Genomic DNA, 18091 nt, shown 5'->3' with positions numbered 1-18091 from the left:
GAAAGTGGAGAGGGAGCGGCAAGAAGACATCACGGGAGGGTCTCTATCCGAGTTCTGTACCACCTCTCCCCTCCAACCTGGTTAAGGTCATAGGTCCTAGAGAGAGCTTTCTACTGCCACGTTTCTAAGCCAAAATAATTGCTAAGTGAAGTCTAAGTACTTCTTACACTCACACATAAATCCAACCCTTACCCCACACCTAAGAAGCTTCCTTTTGCAGCAGATGGAGACTCCTACGGAAATCCCACAACTGGTCAAAATGCAGAGACATCGGGGCAGTGGTGGCACACGCCTTTAATCCCAGCATTCGGGAAGCAGAGGCAGGTGGATCTCTGTGAGTTTGAGGCCAGCCTGGTCTACAGAGCGAGTTCCAGGAAAGGCACAAAACTACACAGAGAAACCCTGTCTCTAAAAAACAAAAACAAACCCAAACAAACAAACAAAATGCAGAGACAACTTCCCAGGGGGTGCCCAACCTCACCGGATACATCTATACCCAACTCCTACATCTAAAGCCTAGGGGACATCATGGAAGGGGGGAAAAAAGACCGTAATAGCCAGAAGACCAGACACCTGCTGGGAGATTGTGTCTTCTAGGTATGAAAGGGCAGCTGCCCCCATGTCACTCTAACAATGGGGTCACCTAAACAAGATCTACACAGTGACACCACCAGATGACATGCCAGTGTGGATGAGGGAAATCTCCCCCGAGGCTTCACCCACTAGATGAATAGCTATAGGAAGTCAATGACTGTGGAGAGAGGGGAAATTGTTTTTATTCCAGGGATGAGCCCCCCAGATTACCCATACCAAGTGATCACCCCTAAACATACGTGTATATGAGCAACACTAAATGGACTTGGTAGGTTGTATACATGCCTACACACACACAATGATAATTAAAGAATTGTGAATTTGAGGGGACACATGGAAAACTGGACAGGGTAGAGGGTGGAATGATGTAAAAAGGGTACTCATGTATGACATTTTTAAAAAAAAATTTAGATGACAAACAAGAAAAAACAAGGTGGAGCAACTGAGAAACGCCTTTGGGATCTTGCAGGAAGGTGTGACCATAGTTATTCCAATATCCTCTCCCTTTAAAAACGACTGTTGCCACCTGGCCTCTGAATCCTGACCACCAATTGTCCCCCTGCTTAATTCTCCATAAATCAAACCTGTGGACAGAGAAGGCATCACTCCATTGTGGGAATGATGGATGGAGAATCTAAGATGTAAACAGTCAGATGGGGAGGTGACAGAAGGTGGCAGAGGCTGGGGGGACAGTGGTGGCCAGGAGTCACAGGGGTGGTAAGAAACATGAGGTCACGAGGGGCCGCTCCAAGGACGGAAGGGTGTAGAGGGAGCTCTGTCTTCCCCGGGATCTGAAGACAGACAGCACATCTGGAAACCTGCCTTTCATCCACTCTCTCTCCTCATGGTTTTACTGCTTATACTTTGAAAAGAAGAAGGGGACACGCTGAGATGTCAGACTCATTCCGTGGACCCAGATGACACACTCACAACAGAAATGGAAATCAAATATTAACATCTAGACATCTAGAAACACTCTTGAGGGTGACAGCCCTGCTCTGTTCTGTTTTGGGGAAGCACTCATGAGAGATCGATTGTCCGCAGGGAATTCGGGGGCGGGGGAGGGACCACTCACCTAGGACCCTGGGGGCAAGGTCCTGCTTAAGTGGCAAGTGGCCGATGGCAATGGTTTGTGTAACCTTGGAACGTGGGACAATCCAAGGTCATTATCCCAAAGACCTCCAGGACAGTGGGTAGGTACTTCAGTGGCTAGGAAAATAGGCAGCTCCTCCCCCAAGTATGTGACAGAATTAAGTGAAGGCTGTCATTGTTACCATCTGAGCCTTTGCCTGGCATTCTATGGGCCTATATTCTCATTGTGACCTGAAGCAGCTGTGTGTGTGTGTGTGTTTATGATGGCACAGGTGTGTGTGCACACCTTGTAGAGCGAACCTGCACACACGTGCACATGCACTTGGAGGCCTGAGGACAACCTTGGCTGTCATTTCTCAGATGTCATTCACCTCTTTTTTTTTCTTTTCTTAAGACAGGGTCTTCTCATTGGCTTCTAATTTCACCCAGTGGGTTAAACTAGTTGGCCAGCAAGCCCCAGAGATCCACCCGTCTCTGCCTCCCCAGTGCTGGGATTTCAAAGGTACATGGCCCCATCTGGCTTTAAGACTTTTTAAAAATTGCACCCATTTACTTATTGTCTCACTTAGGGTTCCTATTGCTATGAAGAGACACCGTGACCAAGGCAACTCCTGAAAAGGAACACATTTAACTGGGGCTGGCTTACAGTTGCTGAGGCTTAGTCCACAGTTATGGCAGGGACTGTGGCTGCACGCAGGCAGGCGTGGGATTGGAGCAGTAGCCAAGAGCTCTACATCCTGGTCCATAGGCATACTTCCCCCACCAAGGCCTCACTTTCTCAGGGTTCCATAGTGTCCCTATATAGTGTTGTCATGGTGGGGGACATTTCAGATTCAAACCTTAACACTAGCAATTCTAACACGCTGACCCATTTGTGGGCTGCCCGCCTGAGGAGTCTACATTAGTTTGCCTGGTGAAGGCTTCTGACAGTCAAGTCTGCATCACTCCCCTTGCTTCATATCCTCAATAAAGAAGTATGGCCATGATGGGCCCAGGGTAGCATCTTCACAGGTATTTGTGAAATAATGAATGAATGATCCACCTTGTGACGGTTTCATTTTACAAACAGGAAAACTAACATTTGGGGATCCCCCCGAGGACAACGACATTCTGACACTGACATGAACCGGAACACACACACACACACACACACACACACACACACACACACACACACACACACACACACGATGGCACAGCTCCATGGCTGAACGCTCCGCTCTACTGTCTGATTAGATCTTCTGGAAGGAGAAGAGACCCACAGCAGGACTGAGTGCCGGGGGTCCCCCGCTTGTGCATTCTCCCAGGAGAGAAGCAGGAGTAGGGGGAGGCATCCTGAAGACTCTGAGAAACACGGGGCCGGGCTGGTGGCACAAAGCCCCCTCCCAACTGTGCCCTCAACCTGACGAGTGATGATGATAAATGGGAAGAGGTTGGCTCGCTGTGCCTGGCTCAGACGTAAATGAGGATAAAACGAGAGTTGACAGACAGAAAGCCCAGGTGGCCATCATCTCAAATGTACCTATGAAGGGATAAAGGCAGCCGGCCCGGGGGCCCCATCCATTTCAATCATAAATGGTCGCACGCTGAAATCAAACTAACAGCAATGGCGGTAACAGAGGTGATGGGTTGGGGCGTGGCAGAAAGAGGGAGACCCCGAAGCCCAGGCAGGGATGTGCAAGTCAGATGGGGTGTTTAGACTCAAACACGATCGGAAGTCTCCCACCACCGAGAGAGAGCACAGAGCCCCTCTTTGTCCTCAGAGGCAGCATGGGGTTGGCTTGCAGCGTGGAGCAGAACGTAAAGGCTGGCTCCATGCTGTCTGACTCCGTCATCTGAGGTCTTCCCCTTTTTGGACCTCTTTCTCTATAAAAACACAAGGAGAGGGAAACGATCTCACAGTGCTGGACACTGGACTATGAAACAAACAACCAGCACACAGTAGGAGGTATCTTATTGCCAGCGTTCCTGAGCAGCCCTCTCCCTGGCTGGAGGTGACAAGACACGGGAAGAGACTACTGGGGAGGGAGGCCATGACTGGGTGGACGCATCCCTGAGTTATGGGGAGGACAGAGCTGTCTGAGTCTCCAGCCATCTATCCCCCTCCTATCAGCCTGTCCTCGGAGCGTGTCCACAGCCCTGGCTCTCTTGGAGTGATGGATGGGGCCCGAGTTCCCCACACGCTACATCATCAATTACTCACACATTTATTGCCTTGAACTGAGTTTATGGAACTTAAATCAGACCCATTTGGAGTTGTCTGAGCTGAAAATTCTCCCCAGTGGAAATGTGACGTTTTAAATTATGCAGCCACCTTCGACTTAACGTTTGGTGGAAGTTAATCGTCCGTGGGACAAAAGGGCTGCGGCAATGTTCCCCACACAGGCTCATTCCATGGAATTTACTGCCTTACTGGGCTCCATGGGGACAGTGCAGATGAACCCAGCTATCAGGGACCCTTGGCTAGGCACCACTGGGTCTGAGCTTTAGGCAATCGATGCCTCCCTTGACCTGAGAAGTGTCACGCCATCTATATTTTGTGGCTCCTGTAGAGATGGCGTACTGATGGATCACAGTCCAAGGTCAAGTCAGGGTGTTTATATTCCAAAGTGTGTCTTTCTTAAGCATCACTGAGAGCCGGCTTGGATGTCTGTTGAGGTGACGTGCTGTGGCAGGCTCTACAAGTGAGGTCCCTGGGGCTAGAGATCTGCTCCGACAGGGTGTGTTCAACATCCAAAGGCATCAATAGCACAGTGAGGTGGAGCCCCAGTCCCCAAAAACCCAGAGATAAAAAAGGGAAGCTGACTGTTAGAGTAAGCGTGCTCGCCCTAACAGATAAGAGGACGTAGAAACAGTACCTATGGTTTTCCTCATTATTGAATGTGTCCCTCAGGGACAGTCCCCAATATACAGAGACATTTTGGGGTTGTCACAACTCCAAGGGGAGCGGTAAGAATGGGTAGAGACCAGGGCGCATTGATCAACATCTTACAAATGAACATAACAGCCCGCCATGAAGAGTTGTCCAGCCCCACATGGCCAGAGCGGGTGTTGAGAATTCTCTGCCTGAATGCCCAGAGAGGAACCTTCATCTTTGATTCAACACATGGACAGATTGTGGTGGGTTGAACAGGAAGTGCCCTCCACAGGCTCACAGCTTGGTTCCTAGCTAGTGGGCCCAATTTGGGGAAGCTGTGGAAACTTCAGCAGGTCAGACTGACCTAAAGGACTAGGGTAAGGTCCTTCAGAGTATCTTATCCCTGGTGACTTTCTGTCAACCATGATGTGACCAGCTCCCCATCATGCTGCCACCACCATTGTGATGTTCTGCCCAAGTCCATGAGGCCGCAGGACCAGAGGCTGGACCCCCTGAAACTGTGAGCCAATGCAGGCCCTTTCTCCCTCACTTCTACCAGATCTTATGGTCACGGCAACAAGAGAACTAACTAATACACAGATCTCTAAATGGGGATTGGACAACCATGAAAAGAGGCACAACTTGATCTTCCTAGGGATGTCCCTCCAGGGGACAGAGCTCTTTGGGTCTGGATATTGCAGTGGGATGTCTTTCTGTATGCTGTGAATATGTGTTGCTCTGATTGGTTAATGAATAAAGCTGCATTGGCCTATGGCAGGGCAGGATGGAGCCAGGCAGGAAAATCCAAGAGAGACAGTGGGAAGAGAAAGGAGAGGAAGGAGACATTGCCAGCTGCTGCCAGGAGAAGTAAGATGTGAAAATACTGGTAAGCCACGAAGCCATGTGGCAATGCATAGATTAACAGAAATGGGTTAAGTTATAAGAGCTAGCTAGCGAGAAGACTGAGCCATTAGGCTACACAGTTTGCAAATAATATAAGCCTCTGTGTGTTTACTTGGGACTAAGCGGTTGAGGGATGTGGGTGGGAGAGATTCATCCTGACAGCGGGGCCTGGCAGGACCAAAGAAACCTTCTGGCTGCAGGATATGGCTTGTGTTCATAGCCCTTTCCTAGTAAGGACAGCTGGGTTCCCCATGGGGAACCCATCTGGAGCTGAGGCAGACTGAGCCCCTATCACCTGGGATAGAGCATCCTCCTGCCTGGTGTACTAAAGGGCTCGGTAGTCCGACTTCTGAACTATTGTGATTGGTTCAGACAGAGGCATACAACTCAAGATAGCCAATCAGAGTTCATGAAAAGCCCCAGGATCTTCATTATCCCTCCCTTTCCCTCCCTTCTCCTCTCCCCTCTCCTTCTTTCTTCCCCTTCCAGTAGCTCATGAGCAGCTGCACACATGAGCATCCATAGGAAGGGTCTGCCGGATGCAGGAGGAAGTTGGCTCATTAGGAAAGCATGGAAACCAGGGGTAGCTACATCATCAGGGCCCCTGGGCTGCTTCGGACACAAGCCAATCTTTATTTCACACACTAAAGCAGTTGTGTTGCCAGATGTGATGGCTCACAACTGAAACGCCAGCCCTCAGGAGGGTGAGGGAAGATGATTAGAGTACATTCAAGAATAGCCTGAGCTATGTAATGAGACAACCCTGCCCCCCCACACACACACACATACACAAAACTGAAATTCCTAACAGTTGTTCTGAGGCATCCACTCTTAATGGCCAGCTGCTGGGGGGCCTTATCAGTCTTATTATTTAATTCCCACAACGATCCTATGGCTGCCTCTCATATTTATTGTCACCTGAGGATCAGCGACAGAAGCCAGCTAGGAAAGGCTAAGCTATTCACAAGGACAGAAGTCAAGATGAAGCCCCGGGAATGTGCCCAAAGTTCAACTCTTACTCCGTACCCAGAGAGAGCAGGCTGGCCCTACCTGAATTCTTCAAACTTTTCACATAGCCGCCATCCTGCTCCCCACTCCACGTTCAACAGAAAACCACCTGCCAAGGACTTTGTAAACTACAAAACCTATTGAACACTGACAAGCAGATAGTCAAGTCTGGTTAAAAGCGCTTCACTAACTTGCCCAGGCTAGACTCGAACTCACTCTGTAGCCCAAGTTTGCTTTCAACTTGTGATCCCTTGCCTTGGCCTCCTAAAGAGCTGGGTAGACAAGCCTGCACCCCCAGGTCAACTATTTCCAGGCATTTTACCCACTCTTGGCTCTGGGCTGATGATCCTCATGGGTCGTGTGTCTGAGTCAACACTGGGCTCCTTAGAACACCACTCACAGCTCAGTTGCCTGGCAAGCGTGAGGCCTGAGCTGGCCTCCCCAGAAACCACCGAAAACTCTGGACAAAAAGACATGAGTCTGTAACCTTAGGGATGGTGTGATGGAATGTAGAGCCATGCAGATCTCCGGAACCCACTGGCCACTTAGCCTGGACCACTCTGTGAGGTTCCAGACCAATGAGAGACCCTGGCTCAAACGGAAGGTGGGAAGCAAAGAGCCACACCTGAAGTTATCTCCTGACTTCTACGTGTGCACCATGCACACATGCACTGTACCCACCCTCAACCCCTTCGACACCCCGCACACACCACCCCTTGCTGGACCCTTCCCTTGAGAGCAGCTACCTCAATGGGCTTTGGTGAGGACCAAGAATGCAATTTTCTTTTTTCTTCTTCTTCTTTTTTTTTTTTTAGAGCTGAGGATCGAACCCAGGGCCTTGCACTTGCTAGGCAAGCGCTCTACCACTGAGCTAAATCCCCAACCCCATGAAAATGCAATTTTCTAACAAGTTTAGCATAACTTCCATACAGCTGTCCTTGTGACCTGTCAAGGAGATTCACTACTCCGCATCAGTTTCTCTGCCTTGGCACTAATGACATTTGGGGCGGGGCCACGCTGCACACTGTAGAAGAACACTGAGCAGCTGACATGTCTACCCAGGAGCGGCCAGCAGCAGCCCCATCCCGTGAGCTGTGACACACGAAAGCATCTCCCAACACTGTTGCAGGTCTTTGGGGTGGCCAACCTTTCTCCTACCAATGAGGACCATGGCGTGGGAACAGCAGAAAACACGGCACCACCTCCTCCATGTTGGAGCGGTCAGTCGGGTACCTGAGACTTAGCAAGAGTGGGTACAGTGGAGAGAGATGCCTACAAGGCAGTGGGGACTAAGGACATGTTACAAGAAGCCCATCTGCATTCGTTCCTGCCTGGAGGGACCCTGAGCACCCCAATGCCAAGCCCGCTAGTCACAGGGACCTTCCCAGTGTGGTCAAGCAGCTTCAGGTCTTACCAGCTAAGTGGCTCATTGTCTTCTTAAAGTTCCCCACAAGTTCCCAGAGAAACTACCTTTTTCAGGTGTCACAACTCAGCCCTGTAACTGGGGCGGGCGGGGGGGGGGGCAACCTTAGCTAACTGTGGAAGATGGGTGTGGGCTGGCAAAGGCTCTCGCTTGGGGCTGGTGCTCAAAAAACCATCTGATTGCAGCTACAGAGGAGAAAAAAAGCATCCAGGTTCCTCAGACTCAGCAAACTAAAGCAGAAGGTATAATCGCCCCAGGTTTTCAAAAGCCACGTGGCTGAGGGCTGGGGAAAGCAAGAGGCATGGGAATCGGGCCTGATAGAGGGGTGTGGATGCAATCAGAGAGGTTTTCAGAGCCCCCCGCCACGCCATGACACCTGCCATGATTTTCTATAGAGTTTGGCTCTGAATGTGCCCCAGGCCACACCCCCTCTGCCTTTACCTGCCTGCCCCCATCCTTGTTAGCAGGAGGGCACCCTAAGGACGGCTCCATCCCCTTGATCACCACCATCACTTATGTGAAAGTGGAGGAAAATACATTCTCCAGACCCATCTACGCCTCTCACCTTGCAGGCAGCACATGCCAGTGTCTTAGCCCTCTGTCAATAGGACCTTGATTCTGCAAGGCTGAAATATGGGTTTTCATGACTGAAGAAAGCCAGCTCAGCCCACTCCAAGTCCTGGAGGGCGGGGGGCGGGGGACTGTTTTTGCACCTGCTCCTTTTCACCTCTTTCCTATGAAGAAAACTGTTCAGGGTGGGGACAGAGGGTGGGGACACCTGTGCTTGCCGGGAGCCTGGTGACCGTGGCAGCCCCGCCTCTGGCTAGGTTCCTCCACCTCTCTGAGTCTGTTGACTTTCTTGTTTGCTGTATAAGGATTTGAACAGAAAGCCCTCCGGAGCTGTCAGATGAAGGATGACTCTGGAGCCAGGCACTTGGTTCTGTAACCTGGGACTTCATAAACTTTGGCCAAGTTCTTGCTTACCCTCTCCAGGCTTCACCTAACTCCTGTTTCCTCATCGAAGCAACTCTGTGCTTATAACAGTAGCAGACACCCAGCGGGCACTTCATTAAGATTTTTTTAAATTTATACTACACTTGTTTGCTCTGTGTGTGCATGTGTGGAGGTCAGAGGCCAATTTGCAGGAGTCAGATCTCTCTTTCCACCATGTGGGTCTCAGGGATTGAACTCAAGTACTCGGGCTTTGCAACAAGCACCTTTACCTACTGAGCCATATGGCAGGCCCCCTAATCCAGACCTGTCTGCTTCCTACTCAGCCTATAAAGGAACTAGATGAGGAATGGATAGCTTGCGGATGGGCCTTTAACTAACTGATTGATAAATCAGTTTCTCTCTCTCTCTCTCTCTCTCTCTCTCTCTCTCTCTGTGTGTGTGTGTGTGTGTGTGTGTGTGTGTGTGTGTGTGTGTGTGTGTGTTGCTGGAGACTGAACTCAGGGCTCTGCTGCTGAGGTGAATTTTCAGCCCCTTCTTAGTTAGTTTGAGACAGTCTTGCTAAGTGACCCAGGCTGGCCTCAAACTTGTAGCCCAGGGGAGCCTCCAGCTCACTCTGTAGCCCAGGATAGCTTGAAAGTTGGCTTCCTGAGTAACCAGGATCGCAGGCATACACCACTACATCCTTCCCATGTTCACTCCTTTAGAATCAAAGTTCATGTTGGGGTCTAATGCACTGGGATGAAAGGTGCCCCCCTACAAATTCATACTTAGAACCTCCAAATGTTTGGAAGCAGGGTCGTACTAGGTTTGTGGGGCTTTGAACTGATGGTCTCAATAATAAAAAGGACCAGACACATGGTGGGGGCTGAGGAGGGGGAGCAGAGTTTACAGCACAGAAGAGAGGGATGGAAATGAGCAGCTTCGAGCTAAGGTGGTTGGTCCAGGGCTGCTGTGGCCCCCGCAGCACCAAGAGAGGAGGACAGATGATGAGGACCTGACCTTGCACGGCCTCTATACAGTTCCCAACCATTTTCATTGCTCTGATGGAGAAGGGGTTCCCACTTAATACCCTTCCCTTCCTTCAGCCATCCCCTGGAAACAGGAAGGCTCAGCCATGTGCTGCCAACACTCAGGTTTGATTATGATTCCCCTCAAATGGACTCATACATATGTGGACACTTGTGTCTAGCTTCTTAAAGTTAGTAAAAATAAAATTTAATTCCTCAATGTGTATGAGCGCTCTGTCTCATGCTTATCTGCACACCGCATACATGCCCAGTACCTGCAGAGGCCAGAGAGGGTATCACATGCCCAGAACTGGAGTTACAGAGGATTGTGAGAAGACATGTGGATGCTGGAAATCAAACCCTGGTCCTCTACAAGAGCAACCAGTGTTCTTAAGCACTGAGCCATTCCTCCAGCTCCTTAACATCACGCTTTTGAGATTCATTCATGTTGGAACACATATAAGTACTTCATTCTTTTTGAGGACTGAATAATATTCCATTGCATGTGTAGACACTACACACACATACAATAACACACAACTCCCTTCATCTGCTAATGAACGAAGAGGTCATTTCCGCCTTAGCCGCTGCCCACATTCATATGCTTGAAGATCTGTTGTAAAGGTCTTGGGGCACACATCCAGGAGCACACTGGTGGACATGTACTAATTCTGTGTTTGGGAGTTATAGTCGAACTGCCCTCCCTAGGAAGCTGGCTGTTAACAGTTGGCCTTCCCTGGGCAGGATCTGACTGGCGGGGATAGATTGCTAAGCTCTGAGCGAGAAGGGCCATATGAAATCCCAGTGCCTGCACACAAGGGGACCAGGCAGGCAGAGAGAAAAAAGAAACAGGAAGGCTCGTCCTGGTTTAATTGGTTTTCTTAATTTTTATAGAGATGTGGATGAAGGGAAATGAAACACTCTCTTTGCATATACATATATTTTATAAACACTGTAAGATATACTGGAACTAGGGAGATGGCTCAGCCAGGAAAATGCTGGCCAGTGCAAGCATGAAGGCCTGAGTTCGAATCCCCTGCACCCACATTAGCTGGGCACTGCGGCACATAACTGTAAACCCAGCACTGGAGAGGCAGACCCAGGAAGATCCCTGGGGATTGCTAGGAAGCCAGTCAGGACAATGGGCGACAGAACAGATTCTAGATAAGGAGCCTGAGGAGTAAAGTATGGCTACCCCTGATCCTGTGGGCCAGCACGCCCTCCTGACCCCAGGCTGGGACCCTGAGCCTCAACTTTCTCCTCAACCCAAGACCCTCGAAAGAGAAACACAGGCCAAGCAGGGCACTGTCTGGACCAGAGCTCCAGTCCTCAGCTGGTGTCCACAGGGGAGGAGACCGCACAGGGAGAAGTGGCTTGATGGGCAGTGGGTGACCCCAATGCCATATCATTGACAGGAGATGAGGCCGGAGTTTTTGTGGCTCCCGGCCTGACAGACAGATGTGACAGGAGGCTACGGGGCTTCTGATGCCTCTGGTGCCCTTCTGAGAGAGGAGGGCACATCCAGACACACAGCCAGCAAGCTTGTCCCGGTGCCCACTGACATGTGAGTGACAGCTTTGCCTCCATGTTCAACCACCTGCCAAATCCTCAGCCCAGAAGCCTGACCTCCATGGGGCCAGCCCAACCATACACAGGAACCACACCAGCAGGTGATGGGTGCAGAATCTCTGTGGTAGCAATAGGTGAACTTCTCAGGATCAGCCCTGCTCTCTGGCTCATAATTGTGAATGGGTATTTTGCCTTTCAGGGCCTCAGTTTATGCATCTGTAAAATGGATCCAAAACTACTAGCTGCCACCCAGGGCTGCAGAACTAGAAGCAAATGATCAGGATAAAGCATTTGAAAAGAAAACTACTTTGCAATGTGAAAATTACATGAAATTCAAGTTTCCATGTCTACAAACCATCACTTTTTAAAAATTGTTTGTTTTGCTGTTGTCAAGACAGGGTCTCAAGTAGCCCAGGTTAGCCTCAAACTCTCTATGTAGCTGAGGATGATCTTGAATTCATGAACCTCCTGCTTCTACCTCCCAAGTGTTGGGATTACAGGTATGTACGTCCACATCCTGCTGATGTGGTGCTGTGGCTCAAACCCAGGACTTTGTGTATGCTAGGCAAGTACTCTGGCCCCTGAGCTGTGTTTCCAGTCCCCAAATCAAGTTCTTCTGGGCATCCCAGTGTTCCAACTCTCTTCTGTATTAACTGAGGTACCATTGTGTAGCACAGAAAACTGTAACTGATTCTCTGTGGTGGGTTTGTTTTGGGGGGAGGACAAGGACTCATGTAGCCTAGGCTAGCTTACAACTATCTCTATAGGCTAGCTTACAACTATCTCTATAGCCAAGGATGACCCTGAGCTAGCGGTTCTTCTATCTCTACATGATAGGCATGCATCAAGGCAGTGTAACTTAGATAGTCCGTATGGCGAGGCTTCTCCACGGAACCAGGGTTGATGCTGGAGGCTCGAGATACCTGTGTGGTAGACTGTGCTTCTCACTGGAGAATGCTGAACAGCAACCCAGGCTCTTGCCACCATCTTGCTGCAACATTTTGTCCCGAACGGTGGCAACCTCAAATGCTCCTAGCTACTGGGAGCAGGAATTTGTTCCCGGTTGAAAACTACTGCCACGGGGCCCACAAAACCCAAAACATTTGTTATGTAGCCTGTTATGGACAGAGCTTGCCAAATTCTGAGCTAATCCAATGTGCCTTTTGTGCAAGTGGGAAATCCGAGGCCCTGGGGGGCATGACTTTCCCAGATCCCCCAAACTGGGTCCTGGCAGCAAGAGAGCTGCTTCTAGAATTGGCTTAGACCTTATTTTTTCTTTCCCTGAGTGTTCTTGTTACAACATTACTCAACCTCCTGGGTAAGAAGACTTTTAGCTTCCAGGGAGAATAAATCAGTACGATTTTCACAGGACAATTTGGCAAAATAATTCAATCTCCTTCTAAATATGCACACACTCCGTGACACAGAAATGATTCTTCCAAAAAGTGCCACGTAAGGAAATAGTCACAGATGCTCACAAAGTGCGGGAGCTGGGCTGATCGCTTTCACAATTACAGGACTGTTTAGAATGTCCCTGAATTAGAAAGCAGCCAGAACCCATACAGTGGGAAGATGGGTGACTCACACACAGGATGTGTCATGAGGAGGTACTATACAGCCCTTAAAAATGACCCCATCAGGAACACACACACACACACACACACACACACACACACACACACACACACAGCATTTTACATTCAGTCTCTCTCCTCTCATACATACATATTTTGAATAAGAGAGGTGATTGAAACACACATCACACACATCACACACACACACACACACACATACACACACAGACGCACAGAGGTTTGGGTGTGGAAAGAACATTGCATCATTTTGGAAGTGTTGTCTTGTTCAAGATGGTGCTTAAGAACTCTGAACAGCATGAAAGAGCAGGCCAGAGGCTTACTACGAAGCAGAAACTGTAGCCAATTCTCAGACATCTAAGTGAGAAAGTCAGCAAAAATACCAGCAGCGCGTACTCACGTGCTACAGTGAGCTCCCTCACTAAAACACTATGGCAGATTAGAGCAAAGAAGTCTCACCCACTGAGCTGGCCAAGCTCAGGCAAGCCTGAGAATGTGTAGTCGGTGAAGATGCAAAAATGTCACCAGGGACTGTGCCTCAGGCTTGAGATCAGAACATTCCAGAAAGCAGTTCCCAGGAACCTACCATGACTGTGTGTGCACACACCCTCAGACTCCATCCTGCATCTAGGAATGCATCATAAAGAGATGCTGCCCCCTGGACATCGCTCACTGGCCTCTGGTCTGAATATCACTGTACCAGCCACCTGTTGCCCCTCAGCTACCATATAACTCCACCTGATCCTTGGGGCTCTGGCACCAGAGGAGATCAGCAATGTCACATTGAGTCTCTGGGACAATGCACACTGGACTGAGGTGAAACCCTCAGCTGTGGGGCTCGGGGTCTGGTCTCTGTGAGCAGTTGTTCAATGGGCCTGATGGTGCCACTTCCAAGCGATGCTCCTGCTGTGGGGGACTCGATCTCTGCAAACCAGGAAGTGAGAAAGAGCTGGGCAGATGTTCTCTCTCCTCCTGTGGTAGCTTGAATGTAATTGGCCCCCATAATCTCATAGAACGGCATCATTAGGAGGGGTGGCTATGTTGGAGTGGGTGTGGCCTTGTTGGAGGAAGTGTGTCACTGTGGGGGTGGGTTTTGAGGTTTCCTGTGCTCAGGATACTGCCCGGTGTCTCAGTCAACTTAATGTTGCCTGCAAGATGTAGGACTCTCAGCACCATGTCTGCCTGCATGTCACCATGCTCCCTGCCATGATGAAAATGGACCAGACCACTGAAACTGTAAGTGAGCCACCCCAATTAAATGTTTTCCTTGTAAGAGTTGCCGTGGTCATGGTCCCTTCACAGCAATAACAACATGAACTAAGACACCTCCCTCTTCAACACACCATTCCCGAGGCATGGCTTCCTGTACTGCCTGTCCTAACGCATCCGATGTGACCATGCAAATGCACGTCGTTGTGTCTGTGGCTCACGGGGTTGAAGTGGGGACAGAGTTGGAGATACACTGCCTTCCTTCGCTTTCTCTTCCTCCCTTCTCCTTCACACTCACTGTCCCAGGACTGCCCCTCCCATACCACAAGAACCACACACTAGGACTTCATCCCTGTCTCCAGCTGTCTTCTAGCATCCGCTGGGACAACTGGCATTATGCTCAGACACCCAGAAGCTCCACAGCTTACAACAGAGTTCTGCCCCGATAAGTCATCAACCAAGAATGCATTTAGCCCCCTTAGCCCTCTGAATGCAGCTACTGCATGGTGCTGGTTATTAACCTGTGTGATGGTGTTTTGCCTGGGAGCTTCAACTTGCTGCTGATGGCCGCCAGCATCCCAACAGAGCATTATAACGCACATCACCCACTAGTCTAGGAAAACACTGTAATTCGAAAATCCACAGTGTGCTTTTGAGTGAGTTTAGATCACTTGTGTAGCATCCTAAGGCAAGAACCCATGAGTCCAACAAACAAACCATTGTTAAGGGCTATCTTTATACACTAGCCCTTGAGGTAATGGACAGTGGAAAACTGGGTGGCGGAGACGTCCACTGTGGCATGTCCACGTGTTGTGTTGCCATGACAATTAACCTGGCAGAAGCGAGCTAAGGGAGAAGGGTTTGTTAGGGGCTCATCACAATGGTGGAAGATATGGCGGCAGGTGCATGAGGTGGCTGGTCACATGACATCCACAGCCAGGAAGCAGGGAGAGATGGATGCTGGTGCTCAGCTCACTTTCTGTATTCAGTCTGGGACCCCAGCCCATAGGATGAGGTCACCCACCTTAGGGTGGTCTTCCCACCTCAACTAACTCAATCTAAATAATGTTTAGGGAAGGTTTAGAAAGCATCGAGGAGGAAGGGACAGGAAGACAGTAAAAATCAGAGGACCAGTAAATCAGCTGGGAGACTGTCTCTGAGACATGACAGGGGGGCGTCACCCATGATACTGCAACAATGTGGTCACCCAAACAAGACTTAACAGGGACAACACCAATAGACGTGCTAACGTGGAAGGGGACAATCTCATCGGTCCCACCCCTAGACAAGGAACTAAGGAATACTGAGAATAGGAGAACTAGTCTTCTCCGGGAATGAGCCCCTTACTTGGTTATCCAACACCAAGAGGTCAGCCCTTCACGCATGTGCATATGAGCAACACTAAACAGACCCATCAGGTGGCAGTTATAGATGTATGCACATACATACATATATATATATAAAATGATAATGGGGGGACGATAATAGCTAAAGAAAAAGGAGTTTTAAATCTGAGAGGGAGCAGGGTGGGAAATGCCATGGGAGGGGTTCAAGGAAGGAATGGGAAGAGAGAAATGATTAATTCTACTTTCATTAAAAAAAAAAAACTGAGCCAGGCATGGTGGTACTCGGGAGGCAGAGGCAGGTGGATCTCTGTGAGTTGGAGGCCAGCCTGGTCCACACAGTGAGTTCCAGGACAGCCAGGGCTACACAGAGAGAAACTTGCTGAGAAACAAATACAAACAAACTGAAATGCTAGTGATTAGATCCCAGGACCTCCCACATGCAAAGCAAGAGCTCTACCACCAAGCAACATCCCTACCTTAGTAAAAAAAAAGTTTATTGTGTGTTTAAGTGTGTGTGTGTGTGTGTGTGTGTGTGTGTACATGTGTGGGTGTGGGTGTGTGCAGAAGAGAGAGGCTGTGTGATCTCCTGGAACTGGATCTACAAGCAGTTGTGAGCCACCAACTTTGGGTGCCTGGAACCAAACCTGAGTCCCCAGCAGAGCAGCAAACACTCTTAACCTTTGAGCCCTTTCCAACTCTCCTCTTTTTACTTTGTTTGTTTTTCAAGACAAAGTTTCTCTATATAACAGCCCTGGCTGTCCTAGAACTCACTCTGTAGACCAGACTGGCCTTGAACTCATAGAGATCCACCTGCCCTTGCTTTCCTAGTGCTGGGATTAAAGGTGGGTACCACCACCACGCCCAGTTCTCTTTTTACTTTTTATTTTTAAACACAGTCTGAGCGAGCTGCCCAGGCCGGCTGTGAACACTCACTCTATACCCCCAGAGAAGCCTTGAACTTGTGATCTTCCTGCGTAGCTAGGATGTTGGGCCCATGCCACCAGGCCTAATCATACATTACATTTTGTAATTGTAAAAGGAAATTCTGAAAACTCTTTATAAGGACAAGAGCCAAGAAAGCACACCAGTGAATGATTAAGGATCGACTGTGTCGGTCTGGGTTCAAGGGAGGATGCTCGGACCTCTGCTGCTCTCTCCCTGGGTGGGCTGCACAGAATTCTAGCTCATTACCTAATAAAATGTGAATTTAATATCACTATTAAGAGTAAATGATTGATCTAGTTGGAAAAGCAATCTACCGGAAGATAAAAGCCGGGCTGTTGACATCTCCATGTGGAGAAAGGTCCCTTAATATTTTCCTTTCGTACTTGTGTGCATTCAACAGTAGAAACTTGGGGAGAGCAAACAGAAGCAATATCAGAGGGCTGCCTTTTAATTTGCACCCTTGAAATAATTTTGACGCTCATTCCTGCGTGTTTAACTAATGTTTATTCTGGAAATGTCAGCGGTGCCCTGAAATTTACTTCAATATTCTTGAAGCATTATCTCTCCATTAATATGTGAGTGAGAAAAGAGTCCCCCCTCCTTCATCTGCTGTCTTGACAGCTTTTTTTGATGAGCCAAGACCTGGCTTGAATTTGATACTTGTGATTGCAAAATGCGCACACATTTAAGGCAACATTTCCCTTAAGAAAAATCTTCAGCATTCTCTACCTTCCAGGATCCTGGCTTTCATCCTTTATGTTCAGTGGCGGGGGCCAGGGGTGGGGTGATGCTTAGTCTCCTCAGCCCCAGCATGTTCTCACCTACTATGACTATAAGAGCAAGGGTCTATGGGTAATGGTAGGGTGATCTCTCTCACTCTTCTCTAGTGAGGTATCCAGCAGAACTGAGAAGATGTGTCCCCCTTCCATTTACCTTCTCAGACACTGCCATCCCTTCATCTAGAACAGTGGTTCTCAACCTCTGGGTTGAGACCCCTCAGGAGATAAATGACCCTTTCACGGTGGGGGGGTGTCAAATCTCAGATATCCTGCATATCAGATATTAACATTACAATTCATAACAGTAGCAAAATCGCAGTTATGAAGTAGCAACGAAAATAATGTTATGGTTGGGGGGGTCACCACACCGTGAGGAACTGCATTAAGGGTCACAGCGTTAGGAAGGTTGAGAACCAGTGATTTAGAAGGACTTGCTTGCTTCGATATTAAGCAGCTCAGATACAGCAGTTCAATCCTGCCAGTGACCCAGGGGCCTGAGAGGGAATGGTACCCGGTCCCAAAGTATTATGTGCCTCCCCGTACTTTCTTCCTAGCACCCAAGGCCTACACATTCCCACATCTTGTCTTCAGTCAGCTATTTAGGCTCTATCCATCTTGGGCCAAGACTGACTTGAGAAAACTCAAGCAATATGAGAGGCAGAGACTTGCCCCTCTGCCGTCAGGGCTTTTGTGTCTCCTCAGGAAGACTCATGAGCAGAGGGACTGAGGTTGAATGCCAACCCTTCCTGCCAGCCATGGGAGGACATCTTGGAAGTGCATCCTTCTATGTTGGCCAAGTTTTCGGATAAGAAC

The 18091-nt window shown here is 49.2% G+C and overlaps 1 protein-coding gene across 1 annotated transcript in view; it reads right to left on the bottom strand.

Annotated features, from left to right (window-relative positions):
* The window catches only part of Ksr2 (kinase suppressor of ras 2), a 359063-nt gene that overhangs the window by 116957 nt on the left and 224015 nt on the right, over positions 1 to 18091 (bottom strand). The gene's annotated exons all lie outside the window — the stretch shown is intronic.

The sequence above is a fragment of the Peromyscus eremicus genome, chromosome 23, assembly GCF_949786415.1.
Source record: "Peromyscus eremicus chromosome 23, PerEre_H2_v1, whole genome shotgun sequence".
NCBI lineage: Eukaryota > Metazoa > Chordata > Mammalia > Rodentia > Cricetidae > Peromyscus > Peromyscus eremicus.
The sequence above is the reverse complement of the archived record's forward strand: the minus strand, read 5'-3'. Positions and strand labels throughout refer to the sequence as shown.